This window comes from Hylobates moloch, unplaced genomic scaffold (genome assembly GCF_009828535.3).
Source record: "Hylobates moloch isolate HMO894 unplaced genomic scaffold, HMol_V3 SCAFFOLD_3, whole genome shotgun sequence".
NCBI classification, from domain to species: domain Eukaryota; kingdom Metazoa; phylum Chordata; class Mammalia; order Primates; family Hylobatidae; genus Hylobates; species Hylobates moloch.
In genome coordinates this window covers 127364451-127387891 of record NW_026652278.1, presented here as the reverse complement: position 1 = coordinate 127387891, position 23441 = coordinate 127364451, and the positions used below count along the sequence as shown (strand labels likewise).

Sequence of the window (23441 nt, the reverse complement as noted above, 5' to 3'; positions counted from 1 at the left end):
CAGAGCTCACGCTTACACATTTATAATTCAAAGAAGACCAAGGGTAACTGGTAACTCTCAGAAGCAGAAAAAGAAGCTTGGGACAGACTCTCCTTCAGAGCTCTGTAGGGACCAATTTTGCTGGTATGTGATTTTGAAGTTCTAGTCTCCAGAACTGTGAGAGAACATATTTCTGTTGTTTTAAACCATCCAAGTTGTGGTAAACTGTTACTGCAGCTATAGAAAATGAATACATTTGCCAAATCTAATGTATTTTCTTACAGACATTTTTATGAAAAGCTATCTAACCAATACTCTCATATGAAAAAATCTACCATAATTACACTATTTTCTACTTTTTAATATCATATTTCAATTCTTATCAATTCTATTCTTTTCTCAGCCAATCCATTATGCTATATTATCTTCTTTATCTACTAAATTTAATGTCAACAGCTCCTTTTCCTACACTATGTTACATATGTTCACATATTATTATTTTCTCAGAATCTTTATGTTTATATGTCTAGTATAATATATTTTATATTTGTACCTCACAAAATGTAGTACTGTACTGTACTCATTCAATGTATTTCATTTAATTTCAGCACAATTCTGTACAATGACTCTATGACTTGTTGATAAATCAGGCCCCAAATAAAATACATTAAACCTTTTTCCAAATAAAGGGATGTTCCCCCATTACAAATGCAAACAAGAATATTCCAAATTTAATGTTGCAAACTGTTGACTCCATGTTTCACAAAGAAAAATTGACTTATGAACTTAAACACTTCTGGTTTTTAACAGGCAATTAGGAGCAGCAGTTATCATTTTTCTTTTGTCAGCTGTTGTGTGTGCTTCTGGCAATATCATTAGTCTTAAACATTTTGTCTCTGATTTTGACCAAGTTGGGGTGTTAAGCATTAAAATATTTGTTGAATAATATGCAAACTCTGCAAAGAAAAGTTTAGTGCATTTGTGTAACTACAGCTGTGGATATTTAATTCTGAATGAGATAAAAGATAATTCTGTCATGAGCTGTCTTTTATTAGTATGAACCAATAACTAGCTGAATATTTTATATTTAACCAAACTCCACCTAATTTTTGACATTTGTAATTGTGTGTGGTAGTATTATATATTTTAAAAATGCTGTTTTGCAGTCTGTTCTTAGAAATTATTCACTTCAAGTATTACTATTTTTTCATTTTTGTAAGTTATAAAACACATGTAAAAATAAATGAGGTCCAAATAAGTTATTTGCCCATGATCACACAGACAGACCGCGAGAAAAGAAATAGTTAGTTCTTTATTACTAATAGTATTCCTACTCTTGGTTATTTCTTTTCTTGGGCACAAAGATATTTAGGGCATCTATACATGTATGTGCAAATCTGCAATATGTTTAACGCTGTTCTGCTAGCTAAGTAGCTGTTTGATTATTTATTTTTCCCAAGTTTTGCTTTGTTGTACTTTGAGATTTTCTAAATTCATAATTTCGCTTTTTTTCTCAAGATCCTGTATCTAACTAACCTCTGAAAATCCCATGTCAAGAAAGTTTTGGTACAATATTTATGAGGTATACAAGATCTTTTGTTTAGTTGTGATCTTAGGCTTAGAGCAAGAAGGGATGCAATCTCTTCACAGCCTCTGCTATTTCATTCTGTATTTACCAAGCTTAGTGATTATATACTGTGAATAGACACCTGGCCAAAATCCTAGGCAATTTAATGTTTTTATGCCTCTGACATTCCAATTCATCATCCAAGTCTCATTTGTTCATAAATAAAAAGACCTATTTTCAGATCACGGGTCCTTAAATAACTGAAACAGTTAAAACAAAAAGAACAAAGAGGATAAAATCTAGTATTCTAAAAAGATCCTCCAAAGACTATTTAGGTAATTGAATAGTCAATGAATGTTAACAAACCAAGGTTTATTGAATTATATTTACATTGTGTTGTAACTTTTTAAAATTGATTGTCTTACAGGACTTAACAGGTATAAAGATATTATGTCAAACCAAGCCACTAAGGCACATATTGTGATATGAACTAAGCTGTTGGATTGATCATTTTGCCTTACCAAATGTTTCATATTATCCCTTTCCCCAGCCCAGTGGACACATGCATGCATGTGTGCGCGTGCGCACGCACACACACGCGCGCACACACACACACACACACACACGATGTATCCCATAAATGCTTTGAGTGTCACAGCATGCAAAGCAAATGAAAAACTGTTTCTTGAATTCGGGAACAATTTAAAATCTTTTAAACCCTGTTCATCCTTGAAGATGCTGTCTCTTCCAGATCCTTCAATATTGGAAAAAGAAGGTGATGAGCATTTTAAACTCAGTTCACTGAGCAGTGAGCAATTGCTTAAGGGAAGGTGAGTTTGGCCTAAAAGACAATAACAAAACCATGACCAGTTTGTTTTCTGGTTCATTGTTCTTTGTGCTGTTACCTTTGTGTGATATAAGTCATTTTACAATGCTAGGAGTTGTTAAAATTAGCATTAATATTAAGAAATTTTCTATCTCTACCCAAGATGCTAGGAAAAAAAACAGAGGGTTTAGCTTATGCCTATGTCCTTTGTATTAGAAAATTACAATTATTATCTATGTATATGTGATGCAAAATCACTCATGTGTATAGTGCAACTGAAAACATCTGATGTGTGAAATTCAGTCATTGCCTGCCATCCTGTATATATGCTTAATCTAGCTAGTGGTTAGCCATTATTTTCAGACCCTGAAGCTCTACCTGAGACTCTATCTTCTGCCAAAAGTGTAATGTCACTTGAAAGTTAAATGAATAGGACATTTTTGATTATGACATGGATATTTGGTCTGTTGCTGCTACATGATGGTCAACATCACTGTTTTACTGATTTTTATGAGAAAAGCATCCTATAGATTTTGTTTCTCTTTATTTGTGTAATATATTTGAATGTATTATTTTAAGAAATTTCATATAAAATCAAATGAAATGTTATTATGTACCATTTAATATTAACAAGATGGTTTTATATATCTTCATAATAAACTCATGTTAGATAATTTTATATTAAACCTTAGATTATGGTGAAGCCTGGTGAGGCTTTAAGGACACAGGTCATAGTAGAAGGAGAAAACCTGGTATAAGAGAGGCAGAAATAGAGAAATCAATAGCAGTTACCCATTAGAAGTTCACATTATAATATTTAATGAGTGTGACAAACTTAGGTTTCACCTATGCCCAAAGTCCCTAAAGCTAATAGAGACTTGTTCTAGTGAGGGAGGCATAGTCACAACATTTCCAAAGTGGACAGAATACATGATGGCACACTTGTATTTAATTAGATTGGGTTGTGATAAAAAAACAGGAAATGAGGATTATAGAGTGTATCCCCTAAAAACAGAGGGCTTTAATGGTTTTGAGTGTTAGGTTGAAACTTAGGAGAGAGGACTAGAACAAAAGTCATAAATAGGTATATAAATGGGTAAGAAAAACTAGAGAGCAGGAGAAAGGTCATAGTTTGCTGACTTAGTAGATACTCAGGACTCTGAACAGAGATCCAGGTAAATACTAGATGCAGTACAGAAAAATAATACCAAACACAGCAATCTGTGAGTCTGAGCCTATCTGCAGTATTTTTCCTTTAAAAATATATTTTTAATAATTGTTTTGGGAATCCAATACACTACATTAAAAATATTTTTTGCTGAGATCTAAGAAGGAGCAGGAACTGTTTGTTATTTAAAACAAATGTCAGTGAATTGATGGAGTTTGCTTCATTTGTTTAACATAACAAAACAAATCCTGGTAAAATCCTAGCTTTAGAACTCTGATTTCTTAGTTTATGGTGCACTCCCTCTGCTTTCTGCATTCCAACAAAACATGGTGTCTCTGATTGCTTGACCTTATGCATGTTGTAATTCTAATTAATAAGATTCTTTTATCTTACTGATAGTACTCTTAAAATAACTATAAAAGCAATGGCCATTTTTGGTAGCTGCAAGTACCAAAAAGAGATTACATTGATAAATAATAAGTAATTATTTCACTTTATACAAAGAACACTTTTTGTGTATTTTACTTTTATTGTTTTAATAATTAATAACTAATTTTAATTGACAATAATTGCATATATGAATGGGAAAATAAGATATATTAATCAAAGTTATATTGTTTCATTTAGACTTGAGGAATATGCTTTTGTGATCTATTGCACTGGATGGTGGCCAAAACACAAGTTTATACTCTGTTAGACCAATGAGTTCTGTAGCACTTCATGAAAGGCAGTCTTGGTTGGTGTATAAGACAGACTGGAAGGGGTGAATGGGCTCTTCTATCTCCCCTAAATATTGGGAGCATGAATAAGAATTCATATAAATAAAGTTTTCTGTAATCAAATGTTTTAAAACTGTAATTTTAAGTCAAGAATACAAGAAATTATATTTTGGTATCTTAGTGCAATCTTGTTATTTTTTGTATGCAGTCAATATATCTGCAATTTATGAGATACTTTCAGCCATGATATGCAATAAAAATATTTGTTTTGTATTGTCTTTGAGATGAAGACACTAGAATTCTAATTCACAGCCAATTAGAATTAAAGAACATGTGATTACCAATTACCAAAGATTGGCCTTTTTTAATTTTTAATTTTTATTTTTTTAAAGGAGAGAAAAGAACTTTAGACATAGAGGTTAGGATGATGCCCCACAATCCCTTTGGTAGTTACACTTTCCCTTCCTATGTGTATTAACTTACTGAGCTCTTGCAACTACCTATGAGGAAATTATGATTGTTATACTCATTTTAGAGATGAGGAAGCTGAGACATAGAGCTTAACTTGCTCAAGGTCATACCGCTAATAACTATTGGAACTAGGACTCTAGGCAATGGGGCTACAAATTATCTGATTTTTATCTCAACGCTATGTGTAATCTAAAATTAGAAATCAGGAAATTTAATCAACAGTAGTTACTGTTTCAAAGTTTGAAGGACATAGCAACAATCATAAAAAGTAATGTCTCAAATACATTGTCTCTTTTGTAAAGTAATAAACTTCTGTATTGAATAAACTGTGATTATTAAAGGGACATTGATAACCTATGGATAAGAGAATAGCCATATATATATATAGATAGATAGATAGATAGATATAATTTTTAACATATAGATAAGTAATTTTACCTATATATGTATATATACAGACATTAATTTCACGCATACACACAACACATATAGATGAAGATATCATTCAATCTTTAAACTGTAACTAATATATCTTTTAAAGCTGAAGTCCTGAATCATAACCTTTCCTGAAGGTTTCATTAAAATCTAAAATTTTTAGCACATAGTCAATTCAATTTAATTATGATAGTAAACTTACATCACTGCAGGCTTAACTTTTGGAAAGTAACTGAATTATAAATTTAAAGCAAACAACTATTCTTTTCAAAAATAGTATGAATGTCTATCATGTTTGGGCTTGATAAGTCCAGCTCAATGTTATCTCCCCTCCTCCTTTCTGGGAAATGAATGAAAAGATACTGAACTTCATTAGTAATTACTGAATGCTTATGCATATATACATATGTAAACAGACTGCAAGGTGTCCAAGAAGATGATGAGGAAATCAGATCATTTAAATAGCATACTAGCCTAAAGGGTCTCAGGAAAGCATGTTATTTAATAATAAAAGGGCAGATTCATTATGATGCTTCCATTTGCCTACAGAAAGCAATATCCACTGATATGCTGCATGACACCTCTTTTCCCCACCATCACTGAGTTTTGAATAGTTATTAAAGTTGCTAGTAGTTACTAATAACCAATAGTAGTTATTAGTAAAATTGGATAATGTAGTTCCCAAAAAAAATTTGCCTATGAGAAAAATAACCTAAAAATTAGCTTTTTATCATATGGCATTATTTAGTAGAATGTATTGAAAACTTAATCACTCTGTAGATACATAATCTATGTGGAATATAAAACCTAACAAATAAAAAATAAGAGGCTTAATTATTTATATTTAAAATAAGAGAAGAGACTTCCCCCTTTCTTATAGCATTTATTTTATAATACTTGTACTTTTAAGTAATTTTTCTGTCTTTTTGAAATGTATGGAAATCTTCTTAAAAGTTAAATAAGCTTCCTGTCAGGTTTAAAATCCAAGAATATCTTTCTCCAGGTCTTGGGAATCTTCTCTTTGAAATGTAATCATCAAGAAACATAGTGCCTCTATTTCCCAGCTTTTTGTGAAGGAAGGAGCCTAAGTCAGTGGGTGCTTCACTCCAAGGTGTGAAATTCTCTCATGAGAAGGATGTGAAAAGTTGATTTATTTATTAATTTTGGATTAGCCAATTAACAAACACAGATGGCCACTTCAATGACCAGTTGATTATAGAATGACCTTTGTGTGTTAAATGGTGCTGTCGGGGCCTCTTATTTGAGCACTAGTTATTGTTTATCTTGAGAACACATATGTAATGGATTAGATCTGCTTCACTGTACAAAATAATAATACTTATTCCTGTCTTTGCATTCCCTTAGCAGATTGTCTGTGATGAACATCACATTCTGTTTTGATACCTATTCGGTTATAAAAGTTGCTTTCTTTTACTTCTACATTTGCAGAGAGGTTTTCTAGGGTTGGAGTAAATTTTATTTTTAATTCTATTTACCCAACAGCATTTATGTCATAAAAGGGAAAATTCAAATGTTTCTCACTTGTTGTAGACATCTTAAGTGTTATATAGTGAATGTAATTTGAAACTATATCTTCTTCATCTTTAATTCTTAGATCTTGCTCTTAGTGAAAGTGTTTCACTGAGAAATAGAAACATTTTATATTACTTAAAATTGGGGCCTCCTACACTTCATAATAATTATTTTATGGAATTTAATGAATATTGCTAAAATGGTTCATAAATTTCCTAAAAAAAAATCAGTTTTGATTTATAAAGCAAAATAACAATAGTTTCTTTTTTCTCCCTCAACTTGATTAGTGATATAACTTGTACTGTTTGATAGTTTAATTGTGATATTAAAATGCTGATATTCTTTCCTGGGTCAAGACAGAAAGCAGTGAGGCATAGAAAGGGAGAGAAGTTTCCACAAGCCAGCTATGCTCTACTGCTCATTGCATTTGACATGCTTCATGATGAGTGAGGGATACACAGAGTACTATATGTAACTTTACTGCAGCCAGACACAATTATATCAGTGAATATTTGAAATTATAGCTGTTTACAAATAATTCACAAATTGACAATTATGTGTACACAAATCTTTATGAAAATTGGAAAATTAACATTTATTAATATTTTTCCTAGCAATGTTCCTCAAGATGAAATTATTCATTCTAATATTAGTAGTCCAATATCTTTTTTCCTTCTCAAGCACATAATCTACGTTTCCTATTTTACATAATGAAAAAAGAAAATAAAGCAATTTGCTACAGAGTACTATTTTTGCACATTAGACCAGAGTATTTTCTCTTTTGACATATTACTTAAAAGTTTGTCTTAATATTAAAATGAAAATTCTTGTTTTCTGGTCTAGAAAAGCAAACAGATAAAATCAAGCAAAGAGACCTGGAGCATAGATACTAGCAGTAGATACTAATAGTAGATAATACAACTTTGAAAACCAAGATGAAAGTTAACTTTGCACTATACTCTTCCAAACATTAATGTTTATAATCTTCCAGTAAAAATATAGGGACTTTTAAGAAAATGACTTGTTTAATGTGACCTAAAATGAAAACTGCAATGCAATTCTGACACTATTATTTACTAAAATTATCAGGGTAAGTCTAGCTAGATTTAATCTTTCATGTGTGTTCAGACATGGGGAACTGGAAAAGTAATTAGCTTAATTACAAAACTATACACAGGTCTTGAATGAGGCGATCTATCTACAGATTAATCTAGTACAGTGTTGTTCAACCATGGAATCTTGAGGAGTTATTTAACCTCTCTGACATTCAAATTCCACAACTATTAATATAAAATCCGAAGACTAATTCTGCTTTTCTTTCTTCATCTCACAATGTTTCTTTGTTCATTCATTCATTTTTATTGTTTTCTTTTTTCCCTGAATCAACTGAGATATTCTATGTAAAAACAACTTGTAAAATGTAAATCACTATATGGATATTGTTACATTTGCCCCCTTTTCAAGTTTCCTAGTGCATAAATACCCAGCCTGTGCTTTCTTAGCAGGTATTTGAGATTCAGTGCTCAGCAGTTCCAGAATTTTTTCAGGACTTCAGTGGCTCTAAGAGTTTGACAGGAGACATGACTTAAGAAAGAGAAATTCAGAAGAGTCTGCATTTCATTAATGCTGAAAGAAACCTACTTCAAAGCAATTTTGGTTCTCCTTTTTGGCTCTACACTTGAAACTTCTTTCTAGACTTTATTAATTTGTCTATTCTTTCTTTTGTTTGAAAAATCTTTAGATTTGCTTAAAACCAAGGACAACACTCATATACATGTATTTGCACATTAGTACAGGGTAGGACATCACAGACATGAAACAGTAAAATTATTATTAGAGACAGCACTCTCATCCACTCAAGGAAGTGGTTTTGCATTCTTTTAATACATACAGAGCAGAACAATGTGGGGATACAACTTGCCAAGTAAATCCTCAAATAAGTTTGAATAGAAACAATACTAAAGTATCCATCCAAGTAAGTGCTGTTGTCCATTGTGTTAGTCAGTTCAGGTTGCTATAACAAAATTACATAAACTGGGTCATTTATAAACAACATATATATATTTCTCACAGTTCTGGAGTCTGGGAAGTCCAAGATCAAGGCACTGGCAAATTCAGTATTGCCCTCTTTCTGGTTCATAGATAGTCATCTTTTGACTGTGTCCTCACATGGCAGAAGGGCAGAACTCTGATCTCTCCATCCCTTTATATAGAGTTAATCCCATTCATGAAGGCTTCACTTTCTTGGCCTCTAGTCAACTCCCAAAGGCCTTATCTCCTAACATCATCCCATTGGGGATTGGAGTTTCAACATATAAATTTTGGAGGAACATAAATTCAGGCTATAGTACTGATAGACATGTGGAGTGATGAGAGCCCTGAGCAATCCTGTTGAAACCCCCCTTTCAACAATTGCCTGAGTAAAACTTAGAGTTTGTAACACTTTAATTTGTGCAGTTCTTAATCTTTTTAAGAAAGCATTGAGACAAATAGTAGTAAGAATGCCAAAGGAAGTTATAATAGAAATAAAAAAAGCATTAGTCTCAAAAAAGTACGAGATGAATATAACAAAGAAAACAAAGATCACAAATTCATAGGCCATAAATTAGTTTCTAATTATTTGCTTATTTTTTTAAAAGCAAGCAAGAGGAAACAGTAACACGTGGTCAGTTATGGGATTATTATCATCAGAAAGAGAAAGAACACTGATTCCTTAGGGGATGTGAATTGTGCCTTGCATACCTCTTCTAAAAGCAATATGAACTTAAATCTTCACCTGAGGCTCTGTCTAAAGAGCACAGAGTGATACTTTTTTCTGCAGTCTTCATGCAGATAATGAAATCACAGATTTCAAATGGCTGGATAGTTTAACTTTTTTAGACAACAATCAAGTGTTGAATGCTAAAGTAAAGCTCAGTGAGCTTATGTCTGTGTGGTTTGGCTTTCAAGGATAGACAAAAAATCACCTGGAGGAGTGGCTATATTAAATATCATCTAAAGCATTTAACACAGACAATTTCTCCAATTCAATATATTTATATGGACTGAAGAACAACATAGAAAAGTGTATTCTCAGATGACAGGCTAGAGCACTGACTCTGAAATGCTGATGGAAGGTGCATTCAGATGCATTAAAATTCAGACAATGCACAAATATAATTAGAAATTTCTCTAGAGTTGATGGTCGCTTTAATTTAGACCATAGGTGGTTCAAAGTAGTTGCTGAAGATAATGAAGAGGTCAAGCTTTAAGTACATATTTCTTTTGTACATGCACAGTTAGTCTGATTTTCATCAAAATTCCAGGGAAGTCATTTTAGTGTATGAATATTTCTTCTTGCTAACTCAAAACTCAAATTTCAAGATACACATTGTTTGTTATACTCTATGAACAAAATAATCGTTCTCTATACCAGGCTTGTAATTCTTTTTTTTGTCTTAAATCACTAAATGTATAGTATTCATGTAGCTGTCAGACAAAAAATACTTAAAATACTATTGTTTATTAGCTATCGTAAACTATAAGTATCAGCTAAAAACAACTTACATATAATTTACTGAAGTAGATTACAGGTCCTGCCTACTCCTCAAACAATAAGGAAACAAAGTCCCTTTAATAAATACAGGAATGACATGATCTCAAATTTAGAACTGCCGCACTGTGGCAGGGTCTATTAAAACATCATTTGTACTTCTCCCTCGATTGTATTTCCCAGCCTCCCTTCCAGTTGAGTGTGGCCATGCAGCTGAGTTATATTCAAGTAGAGGTGAATGAATGTAACCTGTGAGACTTTTAGACACAAAAAGCAACTTTCCACCCATGGTCTTCTATGCTCTTGTCCTCTGCCACATGAACGTTCATGACTAGGAAATTCTTCCAGGAGACATGTTGAAGTTGTATTGTCACTGACATTGTGCTATTGAATTACTACATAGAACTGAGCACTTCCTCCAACCTATACGTTCCTTGATCTGGATACTTGATTGAGAATAAGTTTATAGTCTAGAAACATTACACATTGAGGGGTATATTTGTTAGTAATGTTAGCCTGTTCAAGTCATTTAACTTTATCCTACACAAGAGACTTTGCTTCTACTGAGAAACATACTTCTTTGTATGTCTATATATTTGTGAAAGCTGGTCTCTAACGTTGTATTTACACATGGATTAGTTTGATTGTAGCTTGTATTCTCCAAATTCTTTGAATTCATCTCTTATCCCTCATCATGATCCAGCCACTCTGGTCTTCTTCCAGTTTCTCAAATACATCATACTGATTTCTGCTCTAGAACTCGTGCACTTAATTTTTCTTTCTGCCATATTCCTCTTTCTTTCCTTCCTTCTATGCCTGACTCCTTCTCATCTTTTAGGTGTTAGTTGAAATGCCATCATATCTGAGATCTCCTTTGCTCCCATGAATATAGAACACCTATCGTTTGACTCCCTGTATCGCATTATTGTGATTATCATTATTAGAATGAATGCTGCTGTATTTTTGAGCCATATTTGTATGAGTGTGTATATGTATTTGTTTCTCTCCCTGCTCCAAATCTAGTCTCTAATATGACAAGAACTTTGTCTTTTTTATTCAGCAACTTTTCTTCAGTGTCAAGGATAGATAATTCCAGGTACATATCAGGAGTCTGATAAATATGTTTTCAACTCAATATGAACATTGCTTTTTCAGATAGACCAATAGGTAAAGAATTAGATACTTCAAACCAGTAGGTTCTCAGTAGATTTTAGTAATGGCAGTTTATTTTCAAGTATTATTGAGCAAAATAATTTATCTGCCATAGAGCTGAATTACAAGGTTAGGTGAAGGAAATATTGACTGTGGCTAAAATTCTATAAAAGTTTTATGTGCACCTATTTAACATTTTATAAAAATTGAAATGAATCTATAGTGTTTTACATAAACCATAACCCTTTAGTTAATGAAGAGTTTACCGCTTCTGAGGAAAGTAATTAAGGAAATGTGAATTATTCATTGATTTTATCACAAAATTCAATAAACTTTTAAATATAGCATCATTGTATGTTGAAGTTAATAGAAATACAAAAACCATGTTTAACTTATTTAAAAATTAAAGTGATGAGGCTTTGTATTCAAACCTGATAAATTAAACATGCACTAATTAGGAAAACGTATAGAGCTGCATTCAATATATATTATATATTTTTGCATAAATGGTTTATAGGATGAATGAATGTGGAGTTGTTGAGCACGAAAAAAATAAATCTGGTTAATTTATAATTGATGTCTGCATTCATTATATAGTATACTTTACGTTATATTATTTACAGGACAAATGCATTTTAAATTATAAGCATATATTTAGAAAACCCACTTTTAAGAAGACTGTAAGAATACAATATACATATATATATTTGTATGTATATATAGTTTTTTTTTTTTTTTTTTGGAGACAGGGTCTCACTCCATTGCCCAAGCTGAAGTGTAGTGGCCCGATCACAGCTCACTGCAGCCTCGACCTCTTGTGCTCAGGCGATCCTCCTACCTAAGCCTCCAAAGTAGCTAGAACCACAGAAGTGCACATGTTTCTGTATATTTGTATATTTTCTTGAGATGAAGTTTCGCCATGTTGCCCAGGTTGGTCTTGAATTCCTGTGGCTCAAGAGATCCACCTGCCTTAGCCAGCCAAAGTGTTAGGATTACAGATGTGAGCTACTATGTCCAGCCAAAATATTTTTAAAAGATCAAAAAAATGACAAAATAATATGTTTAAAAAAGTGTAGAAAGTAATAATTAAATGTTGGCATTTGAGACAGTTTTGTTTTCAACAATGCAGGAAATCAAGACACAGTACAATAGCATGGTTTATATGGGAGGATGATTTGCCATCTCCCATCTTTACATCTACCTATGTTGTATATATTTCCTATTTATATATTTAAAACAATCAACTTCATATTTATATCTTCTCAAATTGAAATCAGTACAAGAAAAACGTAAGTAAAAATGTACGTCTCTAACAACAAGGAAATTATAGGTAATTTAATGAAACGAATGAATAAACAGATGAATCACAGATAAGCATACACGATTAATAAAATAACATGATATTTACATGTTATTGATAATATGAATAATGTAGAACAATAGATTCATTCCCTTTGGGTAAATGAAAAAATATACATAGAAAAATCAGTATGATCTTGTCAATAAAAATGTAGTATAAGTCTCTGAGAAAGAAAAATGCATCACAGATATTTCTCCTTTCTAGAAGGAACAACACTTGAATTAAGGAAAGCTGTTATGAGGCACACTTTTTGAACTTAGAAGTACTTTCTTTATTCAGGTAAATTATTTAACTCTCTTCTACGAGTTGAAAGGAGAATTTATTACTGAATAGAAAACCTTATTTCACTAATCAGTTTAAGAAATTTTCTTTATGAGATTAAAGTTTTAAGCTCTTTATCAAAAAGGATATATTTTTCTATTTCTATTGCTGTTTTTTGTTTCCATTCAATAGAAATAAATATGAACTCTGGTTAACTAGTTTTATTACAGAGATTGACTTGTCTAAATGGTAAATATTTATATTTTTATGAATGTCAAGCTCTTGAAATGAATTTTAATAATTTGTGAACACAAAAAAACCACAAAATTATAGTAAATAGACAGTTTATAAATATAAACAGTTACTCATTTCAAATATAAGAGGACTCGAAATAATTTTTTTCTACATGTTAATACTTTTTTTAAATTTTTTTGGCATTGCAAACAAAGCTGCATTTATTTATTTATTTATTTTTATTATATATATATATTTTTATTATACTATAAGTTCTAGGGTACATGTGCACAATGTGCAGATATGTTACATAGGTATACATGTGCCATGTTGGTGTGCTGCACCCATTAACTCATCATTTACATTAGGTATATCTCCTAATGCTATCCCTCCATCCTCCTTCTACCCCACAACAGTCCCTGGTGTGTGATGTCACCCTTCCTGTGTCCAAGTGTTCTCATTGCTCAGTTCCCACCTATGAGTGAAAACATGCAGTGTTTGGTTTTGTGTCCTTGTGATAGTTTGCTGAGAATGATGGTTTCCAGCTTCATCCATGTCCCTACAAAGCACATGAACTCATCATTTTTTATGGCTGCATAGTATTCCATGGTGTATATGTGCCACATTTCCTTAATCCAGTCTGTCATTGTTGGATATTTGGGTTGGTTCCAAGTCTTTGCTATTGTGAGTAGTGCTGCAATAAACATACGTGTGCATGTGTCTTTATAGCAACATGATTTATAGTCCTTTGGGTATATATCCAGCAATAAGATGGCTGGGTCAAATGGTATTTCTAGTTCTAGATCCCTGAGGAATCGCCACACTGTCTTCCACAATGGTTGAACTAGTTTACAGTCCCACCAACAGTGTAAAAGTGTTCTTATTTCTCCACATCCTCTCCAGCACCTGTTGTTTCCTGACATTTAATGATTGCCATTCTAACTGATGTGAGATGGTATCTCATTGTGGTTTTGATTTGCATTTCTCTGATGGCCAGTAATGATGAGCATTTTTTCATGTGTCTGTTGGCTGCATAAATGTCTTCTTTTGAGATGTGTCTGTTTATATCCTTCACCCACTTTTTGATGGGGTTGTTTGTTTTTTTTCTTGTAAATTTGTTTGAGTTCTTTGTAGATTCTGGATATTAGCCCTTTGTCAGATGAGTAGATTGCAAAAATTTTCTCCCATTCTGTAGGTTGCCTGTTCACTCTGATGGTAGTTTCTTTTGCTGTGCAGAAGCTCTTTACTTTAGTTAGATTCCATTTGTCAATTTTGGCTTTTGTTGCCATTGATTTTGGTGTTTTAGACATGAAGTCCTTGCCCATGCCTATGTCCTGAATGGTATTGCCTAGGTTTTCTTGTAGGATTTTAATGGTTTTAGGTCTAACATTTAAGTCTTTAATCCATCTTGAACTAATTTTTGTATAAGGTGTAAGGAAGGTATCCAGTTTCAGCTTTCTACATATGGCAAGCCAGTTTTCCCAGCACCATTTATTAAATCAGGAATCCTTTCCCCATTTCTTGTTTTTGTCAGGTTTGTCAAAAGTCAGATAGTTGTAGATGTGTGGTATTATTTCTGAGGGCTCTGTTCTGTTCCATTGGTCTATATCTCTGTTTTGGTACCAGTACCATGCTGTTTTGGTTACTGTAGCCTTGTAGTATAGTTTGAAGTCAGGTAGCACGATCCCTCCAGCTTTGTTCTTTTAGCTTAGGATTGACTTGGCAATGTGGGCTCTTTTTTGGTTCCATATGAAGTTTAAAGTAATTTTTTTCTAATTCTGTGAAGAAAGTCATTGGTAGCTCAATGGGGATGGCATTGAATCTATAAATTACCTTGGGCAGTATAGCCATTTTCTTGATATTGATTCTTCCTATCCATGAGCATGGAATATTCTTGAATTTGTTTGTGTCCTCTTTTATTTCATTGAGCAGTGGTTTGTAGTTCTCCTTGAAGGGGCCTTTCACATCCCTTGTAAGTTGGATTCCTAGGTATTTTATTCTCTTTGAAGCAATTGTGAATGAGTGTTCACTCATGATTTGGCTCCCTGTTTGTCTGTTATTGGTGTATAAGAATGCTTGTGATTTTTGCACATTGATTTTGTATCCTGAGACTTTGCTGAAGTTGCTTATCAGCTTTAGGAGATTTTGGGCTAAGATGATGGGGTTTTCTAGATATACAATCATGTCATCTGCAAACAGGGACAATTTGACCTCCTCTTTTCCTAATTGAATATCCTTTATTTCTTTCTCCTGCCTGATTGCCCTGGCCAGAACTTCCAACACTATGTTGAATAGGAGTGGTGAGAGAGGGCATCCCTGTCTTGTGCCAGTTTTCAAAGGGAATGCTTCCAGTTTTTGCCCATTCAGTATGATATTGGCTGTGGGTTTGTCATAAATAGCTCTTATTATTTTGAGATGCGTCCCATCAATACCTAATTTATTGAGAGTTTTCAGCATGAAGGGCTGTTGAATTTTGTTGAAGGCCTTTTCTGCATCTATTGAGATAATCGTGTGGTTTTTGTCTTTGGTTCTATTTATATGTTGGATTATGTTCATTGATTTGCGTATGTTGAACCAGCCTTGCAAACCAGCTCAACTACATGGAAACTGAACAACCTGCTCCTGAATGACTACTGGGTACATAATGAAATGAAGGCAGAAATAAAGATGTTCTTTGAAACCAATGAGAACAAAGACACAACATACCAGAATCTCTGGGACACATTCAAAGCAGTGTGTAGAGGGAAATTTATAGCACTAAATGCCCACAAGAGAAAGCAGGAAAGATCTAAAATTGACAACCTAATATCACAATTAAAAGAACTAGAGAAGCAAGAGCAAACACATTCAAAAGCTAGCAGAAGGCAAGAAATAACTAAGATCAGAGCAGAACTGAAGGAGATAGAGATATAAAAAAACCTTCAAAAAATAAATGAATCCATGAGCTGGTTTTTTGAAAAGATCAACAAAATTGATAGACTGCTAACAAGACTAATAAAGAAGAAAAGAGAGAAGAATCAAATAGACGCAATAAAAAATGATAAAGGGGATATCACCACCAATCCCACAGAAATACAAACTACCATCAGAGAATACTATAAACATCTCTATGCAAATAAACTAGAAAATCTAGAAGAAATGGATAAATTCCTCGAAACATACACCCTCCCAAGACTAAACCAGGAAGAAGTTGAATATGTTAATAGACCAATAACAGGCTCTGAAATTGAGACAATAATTAATTACTTACCAACAAAAAGAAGTCCAGGACCAGATGGAATCATAGCCGAATTCTACCAGAGGTACAAGGAGGAGCTGGTATCATTCCTTCTGAAACTATTCCAATCAATAGAAAAAGAGGGAATCCTCCTTAACTCATTTTATGAGGCCAGCTCCATCTTGATACCAAAGCCTAGCAGAGACACAACAAAAAAAGAGAATTTTAGACCAATATCCCTGATGAACGTTGATGCAAAAATCCTCAATAAAATACTGGCAAACTGAATCCAGCAGCACATAAAAAGCTTATCCACCATGATCATGTTATTACTTTAAATTGAATTCATTTCTCACAGACATTATAAAAACCCCAAAGTGATTTACGGCATTTAAAACAGCAGCCCCTCTCTTCTATTCATTCTACGTTGTTAAAAATAAAAGGTCTTAGGAGGCTGAGGCAGGAGAATCGCTTGAACCCGGGAGGTGGAGGTTGCAGTGAGCCGAGATCATGCCACTGCACTGCAGCATGGTTGACAGGGCAAGACTCCGTCTCAAAAAATAAATAAAATAAAATAAAATAAAATAAAATAAAATAAAATAAAATAAAATAAAATAAAATAATAAAAGATCTTTGGGTAGTTTCAAAATCTCATTATAAATTGATTTTTGTTTCTGCACTTAATTGTTTTCTAACAGCCCCTTTATGTAAAAAGCAAATAGTGTAGACTAATGGGAAAATAGGTACAATATCAAAAATCATTCCACATAGGAAGTTTTAAAAGGAGTATATTTAACATTCAATGGTTGTATGATAAGGATGTGTCTACTTCTGCTCTACTTTTTCTGAGTTCATGATATTATTATTTTACTTTTACTTCCTACAAACATCCTTAGTGAATGGAGCTGACAGCTATCTATAAACCAATAACAAATGGGATTGTTAATTAAAGAATATGAAAAGAACTTACGTCATTAGTCTGGCCTCTTTATTTCCTTTCTTTCCATAGCCTGAGTAACACAAACCTCACCAGTAGGTATTATAAAATATGTATTTTCCCTAGTTTAGATAATGACTGAAGGAATTTATTTTGGGTCTCAAATTTTTACATCCAATATTAATTCATTTCTGATTATCTAATTCCAACTGGGTAAAAAATCTTAATAACTCTCCTACCTTTTTTTCTAGGTTCAGTCGAACCTAGAAAATGATGTGGCTCATTCTTTTAAATGAATTTGACTTGCATTCATTCCTTCTTGTGAATAAAATGCACAATACCAGTATGTCTCAGAACTGTGCCTCATATCTTGTTTTATTTATTTATTTATTTATTGAGATGGAGTCTTTCTCTGTTGCCCTAGCTGGAGTGCAGTGGTGCCATCTCGGCTCACTGCAACTTCTGCCTCCTGGGTTCAAGTGATTCCCTGCTTCAGCCTCCTAAATACCAGGGATTACAGGTGCATGCCACCACACCCAGCTAATTTTTGTATTTTTAGTAGAGACGGAGTTTCACCATGTTGGCCAGGCTGGTCTGGAACTCCTGACCTCAGGTGATCCACCTGCCTAGGTCTCCCAAAGTGCTGGGATTACAGGCGTGAGCCACCGCACACATCCTCATATCTTATTGTTGACTCCATATTTGGCAGCCTTCCTATATGTGTTCTGTCGGCTTGCTACATGGCTTTAATATCATCTTACTTTATACTAAGAAGTACCATCATCCTATAGCCAAAGATAGCATGCCTATCTATATGTTCCCAAAGTCCTGCAGGTAGGAAGTGTACACCTTACTCAGCAAAGGCTGCAGTATGCCCCAGAAACTACTGAGCCATGGACACTTTATATTTTCTGCTCATCTCAGGGTTAGGTTCATATATTGTGTGTTGCAGAATGCCCATTGTAATGTGGTGTTAACCCTTTGAGATAGCTTGTTGCTTTATGTGTAACTTCCTATCACACGTATGTATCTGAAAACTGACTAGAGAGTATGAACATCATTGGACAATGCATTTATCTACCACGCTAAATATTTATTCTCAGAAGTGCTTGAGGATATTTTCCTTCAGCTCAGACTTTTGTGAAATTTGCATATCCTCAAAACTAACTTGTCCCAACTGTAAATGACAAGGCTAAATCTTTGTCAAGCCAAAAGAAGGATGATAGGATTTGGGATAAAATCAAAATAAACACGTTAATAATAAATAGGTTATTTCTAAAGCATGTTTCATAAGATGTTTTATGTTTCTAGACATAACAAAAATTTACTTCTGTTCTTCAGTTATTCTTTTACAATACACATGAAATTTTAAACTGGAATCATTAAAAATAAGTAAACACAATACCCTTTGTGAGATGCAATTAGTAAAATCTAATAAAATGTAGTTCATTAGGCCAATGACATAACAGCAAGACTTATAAAGATGGCAAAAGTTATCTTTGATAGACAAAGTAATTTTTATATGCTACACACATCATTGGCTGTTGAGAAACAGATGGAAAGTACATGTGTAGAAACACAGTTTATTTTCTTTTTATGAATTTTATAGCTATATACCCTGTCAATTTTTCCTCTTAATGCACCAACAAATTTGGGGGAGGGGGGCTTCTCTATGACAGCCCATCATGATATCTTGGGAAATAATGTGTTTTTATTACTTTTATCAATCTTTATAGAATTAATTTATTTTGTATGTTTTACTGTGCTTATTAGAATTATCAGGACAATGTGAAAGATAAGCTTTGATTGTGGAGATCCTTGTGTTATTCCTTATTTTAAAAGAATTTTATTTAAAAGAATTTTCCCAACATTTCCTCATTGATTGACGTTATGCAATAAAATATTTGCAGGTAATCCTTAGGATGACAAAGAAATTCTCTTTGTTTTCTAGTTTTTTTAGATGGTTTTTATATTATGAAGACATGCCAGACTTGAAGAATACTTATTCTGAATCCATCTATCTTGTATTCTCTTTATTGTCTTCACTCCGTTAATGTACTGAATAGTTTTTTTATAGATTTTGCTTGTTCACCTCCCATTGCCCAGGATAAATCAACTTTTCAAGTTGAATTACCATTTAATATACTGCTGGAGTTGGACATTAATAGTTCATGAAAAATATTGGGAGGTTTGTTGATGAAGAAATTCACTATACCTATCTGATAATATTTCCATCATCTTTTGGTATGTAGGTGATATGGCTTCACTGAATGAGATAGAAGATATTCCTTTATATATGACTTTAAAATATATGGATACCATTAGAATGATATACTCTAGGAATGCCTTATAGACCTTTATGTTGGCAATCACTGGGCCTGGCGTTTTTCTTGTAGTTTCATAAGAAATATTTTAATTATTTCAATTTTATAGGGGTATTCAGATATTTGTGATTCAGATGCAAGTTCTATTTTTTCTAAGAATTCTGGTATTTCATCAAAATCTTCAAGTTATTACTATAATACAGTACTATCATTTTTAAATGCAGTTATCTTTGCTTTATCATTACTAATATTATTTTTATGTGTGTCTGTTTTTTTCTTGATCAATCTGGCCAGAGATTTTTCTCTCTTATTTTATTTTTCTCAAAGAACAAACTGCATTTATTGTTTTCCCTATGTTACGCTATTTTTCCAATTTCATTGTTGCCTAATATTATCTGTACTACCTCCTTTATACATTTTCTTTCTGGGCTGAATATTTCCAGTGTCTTTAGGTTTATCATTCAGTATAATAATTCTTCCTTTGAAAATAAAATATTAAACTATAATAAATGTATTTTTCTAGAAATTTAGTTCTTAATTAATATTTGTCTTTTTATACTTAATAGTCCTCATCAATTGGTGAATTTTGTGATTGTATTCTTATTTTGTTTAAATTACATACAGAGTTGTATGTGCTGTATCTGTAGCTAGAGCTCCTGGGGAGTGTCAATATTATTTTCATTATTTTTTTTTCTATTTTATTCTTATTTATTTAAACTTTTACGTTGAGGGTACAAGTGCAGGTTTGTTACACAGGAAAATTTGTCTCATATGATTTTGTTGTACAGATTATTTAATCACCCAGTTATCAAGCCTAGTACCCATTAGTTATTTTTCCTGATCCTCTCCATCCTCCCACCTCCACCTTCTGAAACGCCCCGGTGCATGCTGTTCCCCTCTGTGTATCCATGTGTTCTCATCATTTAGCTCTCACAATAGAGTGTGGCAGTTCCTCAAATGCCTAAATACAGAAATAGCATTCAACCCAGCAATCCCGTTACTGGGTATATACCCAGTAGAATATAAATTATTCTATTTTAAAACACATGCCCCTGTATGTTCATCGCAGCGCTATTTATAATACCAAAGACGGGGAATCAACCTCACTATCCATCAATAGTATTTTCATTAATTCTAAATCACAGGGACTTTGCTTTCTCATGTGTTTTGTCATATCAATTAGCATTTATTAGTAAGTCTATATATTTATTCTTTTAAACCATAAACAAGTCATATTACACACATGTTACTGTCTGTCAAGATCATCTTCAACTACGAGTTTCTCTTGCAGAGTACTAAAGTTTTTGACGTCTGGATTTTGATAAAAATGAACAGCAAGGGTAAAGGCTAAGGCATCTGAAGAATAACATCAATTCCTTCATCTTATTTTGTTGTTTATGGTAACTCATGAAATTTGCTCTTCATAAGTTACCTCAAACTTTTCAGAGTTGATAGCAAAGCACTATTGCTCTATATGTGAGTGTGTGGGGTCTTAAAGATAAGAGTGTTAAATGTCCAGAGTTATTTGAAAACAATAGGAATTATTAAATATCTATGTGATTTTCTACAATCACATATTAGAAAGAAGGCCAATAATTCACCACTTTTTATTTCACCTATTAATTTTATAACTTTTGTCAGTTTTATTTTTGGAAGAAAATCAATAACGTATTTATTTATATGCATCACGTTTATTCTGCTATTTCATCTCTACTTGATAATTTACATATCTCAATTCACAATTCTTAGCAATATCTGGTATTTATTTATTTATTACTTATGAGGGTGACAGTCATGTCCCTGTGGAGAGAGACACAGTGAAAGAAAACACTGTCCTCTGAGGCTTTCCTGGTATGAAGTTCTGACCTCAAACTATCTATTCAAATAGGCAACTGCTACAACTGGAATGACTAGATAAATTCACAAGAGAATAAATCTTATTTCAGGTCAAAGAACAGAAAAAAAATATTTGAATAAAAGAAGAAAAGATCTAACCTTCATTATACAGGTCCAAACAGGTGATATTTGTTGAGTGTGTGTGTGTGTGTGTGTGTGTGTGTGTGTTTGTGTGTAACTTCAGGATGAATAAGGCAGATGAAATATTTAAATGTAGACATGTTGAAAGCCAATATAATTTATTACAGTGAAATAACAGATTGTTAATATAATGCAATTACTTCTTTTAGTAAAATATTTCTTAAAATATATCATCTTCTAATATTATTAGTATATTTCCCCAAGGTTAACTCTGTATTGGAACATTTCAAAATATAACTTTAACTAATTTAATTGGAACAGAAGAACAGCACGTGCACCTACATTAAACTGACATTAAATGGAAATAGCAAGAGCAATGCCTAATAGTATGTGCCTCTAATCCACTGAAGGCCTGACCCTAATGGCCAAAAGCACTTCAATTAAGTTTCATTGCTCTTCATTACATTTTCTCAATATATGTGTCTGATGTGATTGTTTCTGCTCTCACAAGACACAGGAACTTTTGATAAGGGCTAGGGGTAACTTTGTTTTTTATGTAATTTAATTCTAATGGGAAATGTCTTTACGGTTTTTAGAATTCCACTATTCAGTGGTATTTTATCTTTCTCTTTGGGTTATTACTGCTTTCTAATCTTGCTTAGAATATGTAATTAATTTGTTTTTTTTTTTTTCTCTCTATGCTCTATGTCCTTCTACAATACAGGATTACACAGATTGCCTTTTGTGACAAAAACAGAGGAAGAAAAATTACAGCAACCCAGATTATTATTATACTTAAATGGTCTCTCACACTTTATGAAGAAGTATTAAGCAGTCCATTTAAGAGAGAAGTATGTTTGTTTCACATGTATCAGAAAATGTGAGTCTTAATTAAAATAGATCCTGACGTCAAATGCTATTGATGAGCAGTTATTACTCTATATGTTACATTTTGTATCAGAGTAATGTGATAGGAAGTTTTAAAAGACCTTATATGTTTCTGCCAAATAGTGATACAGTGATAAAATATCAGCAGTTTACAAAAAAAGAATGAACGGTTTATATGAATGATGACACTAAAAAAAAAAAATCAGACCCTCAGAACTAAGGTATATCTTGATAAACAAAGCTGTTAGATGTTATGTGGTAATATCAGATGACAGAAAGAAAATATTAGTTGCTTCCAAGGGATCTAATATAATGAATATAGTAATTAGGTAGATTGATCATGGTCCCTTGGTTATAGAATTGAGTTGATAAGACTCTACTCTTGAGTGGAAGTTGGGGGGGGTCAAGATTTGTTAAGAAAATCTTATGTATTGTTTAGCAAACTAGATGTAGAAGAAACTATTAGAGATACAGAGAATTACACAATGTTTGTAGGTAGACATAAAGCTGAATAAAACTTCATGTAATTGTTGTTATATATACTACTTAGTTTTTCACCAACTTCTTTTAATATTTTATAAAAATTACATTAAAATTCATTTATATTCATATACATAGTTCTAGTTTAGTCACAATGTTTCAGAGTGCATACATATGACATAAAATATAAAGAATGTAAAGGGGTAATAAATATAAATTCAGAATTGTAAATATCTCTGTGTGGAAGAAGAATATAATCAGTAAAAGTTTGTAGGAATGATTCAACTCTTTTAAGTTTTATTTGTTAATAGTAGAGACAGAATTTTTTATATTCTTTATTCATTTTATATTCCTGAAATAGTTCAAAATAAATTTAAGCTT

General features: G+C 32.6%; 1 long non-coding RNA gene across 1 annotated transcript; it reads left to right on the top strand.

Moving 5' to 3' along the window:
• LOC116480064 (uncharacterized) lies at positions 1 to 22606 on the top strand. Its single transcript, XR_004251191.1, has 4 exons — positions 1 to 123; positions 2282 to 2376; positions 21662 to 21733; positions 22417 to 22606. It is a non-coding gene; the product is annotated as an uncharacterized LOC116480064 (long non-coding RNA).
• The last annotated feature ends 835 nt before the right edge of the window (positions 22607 to 23441 follow it).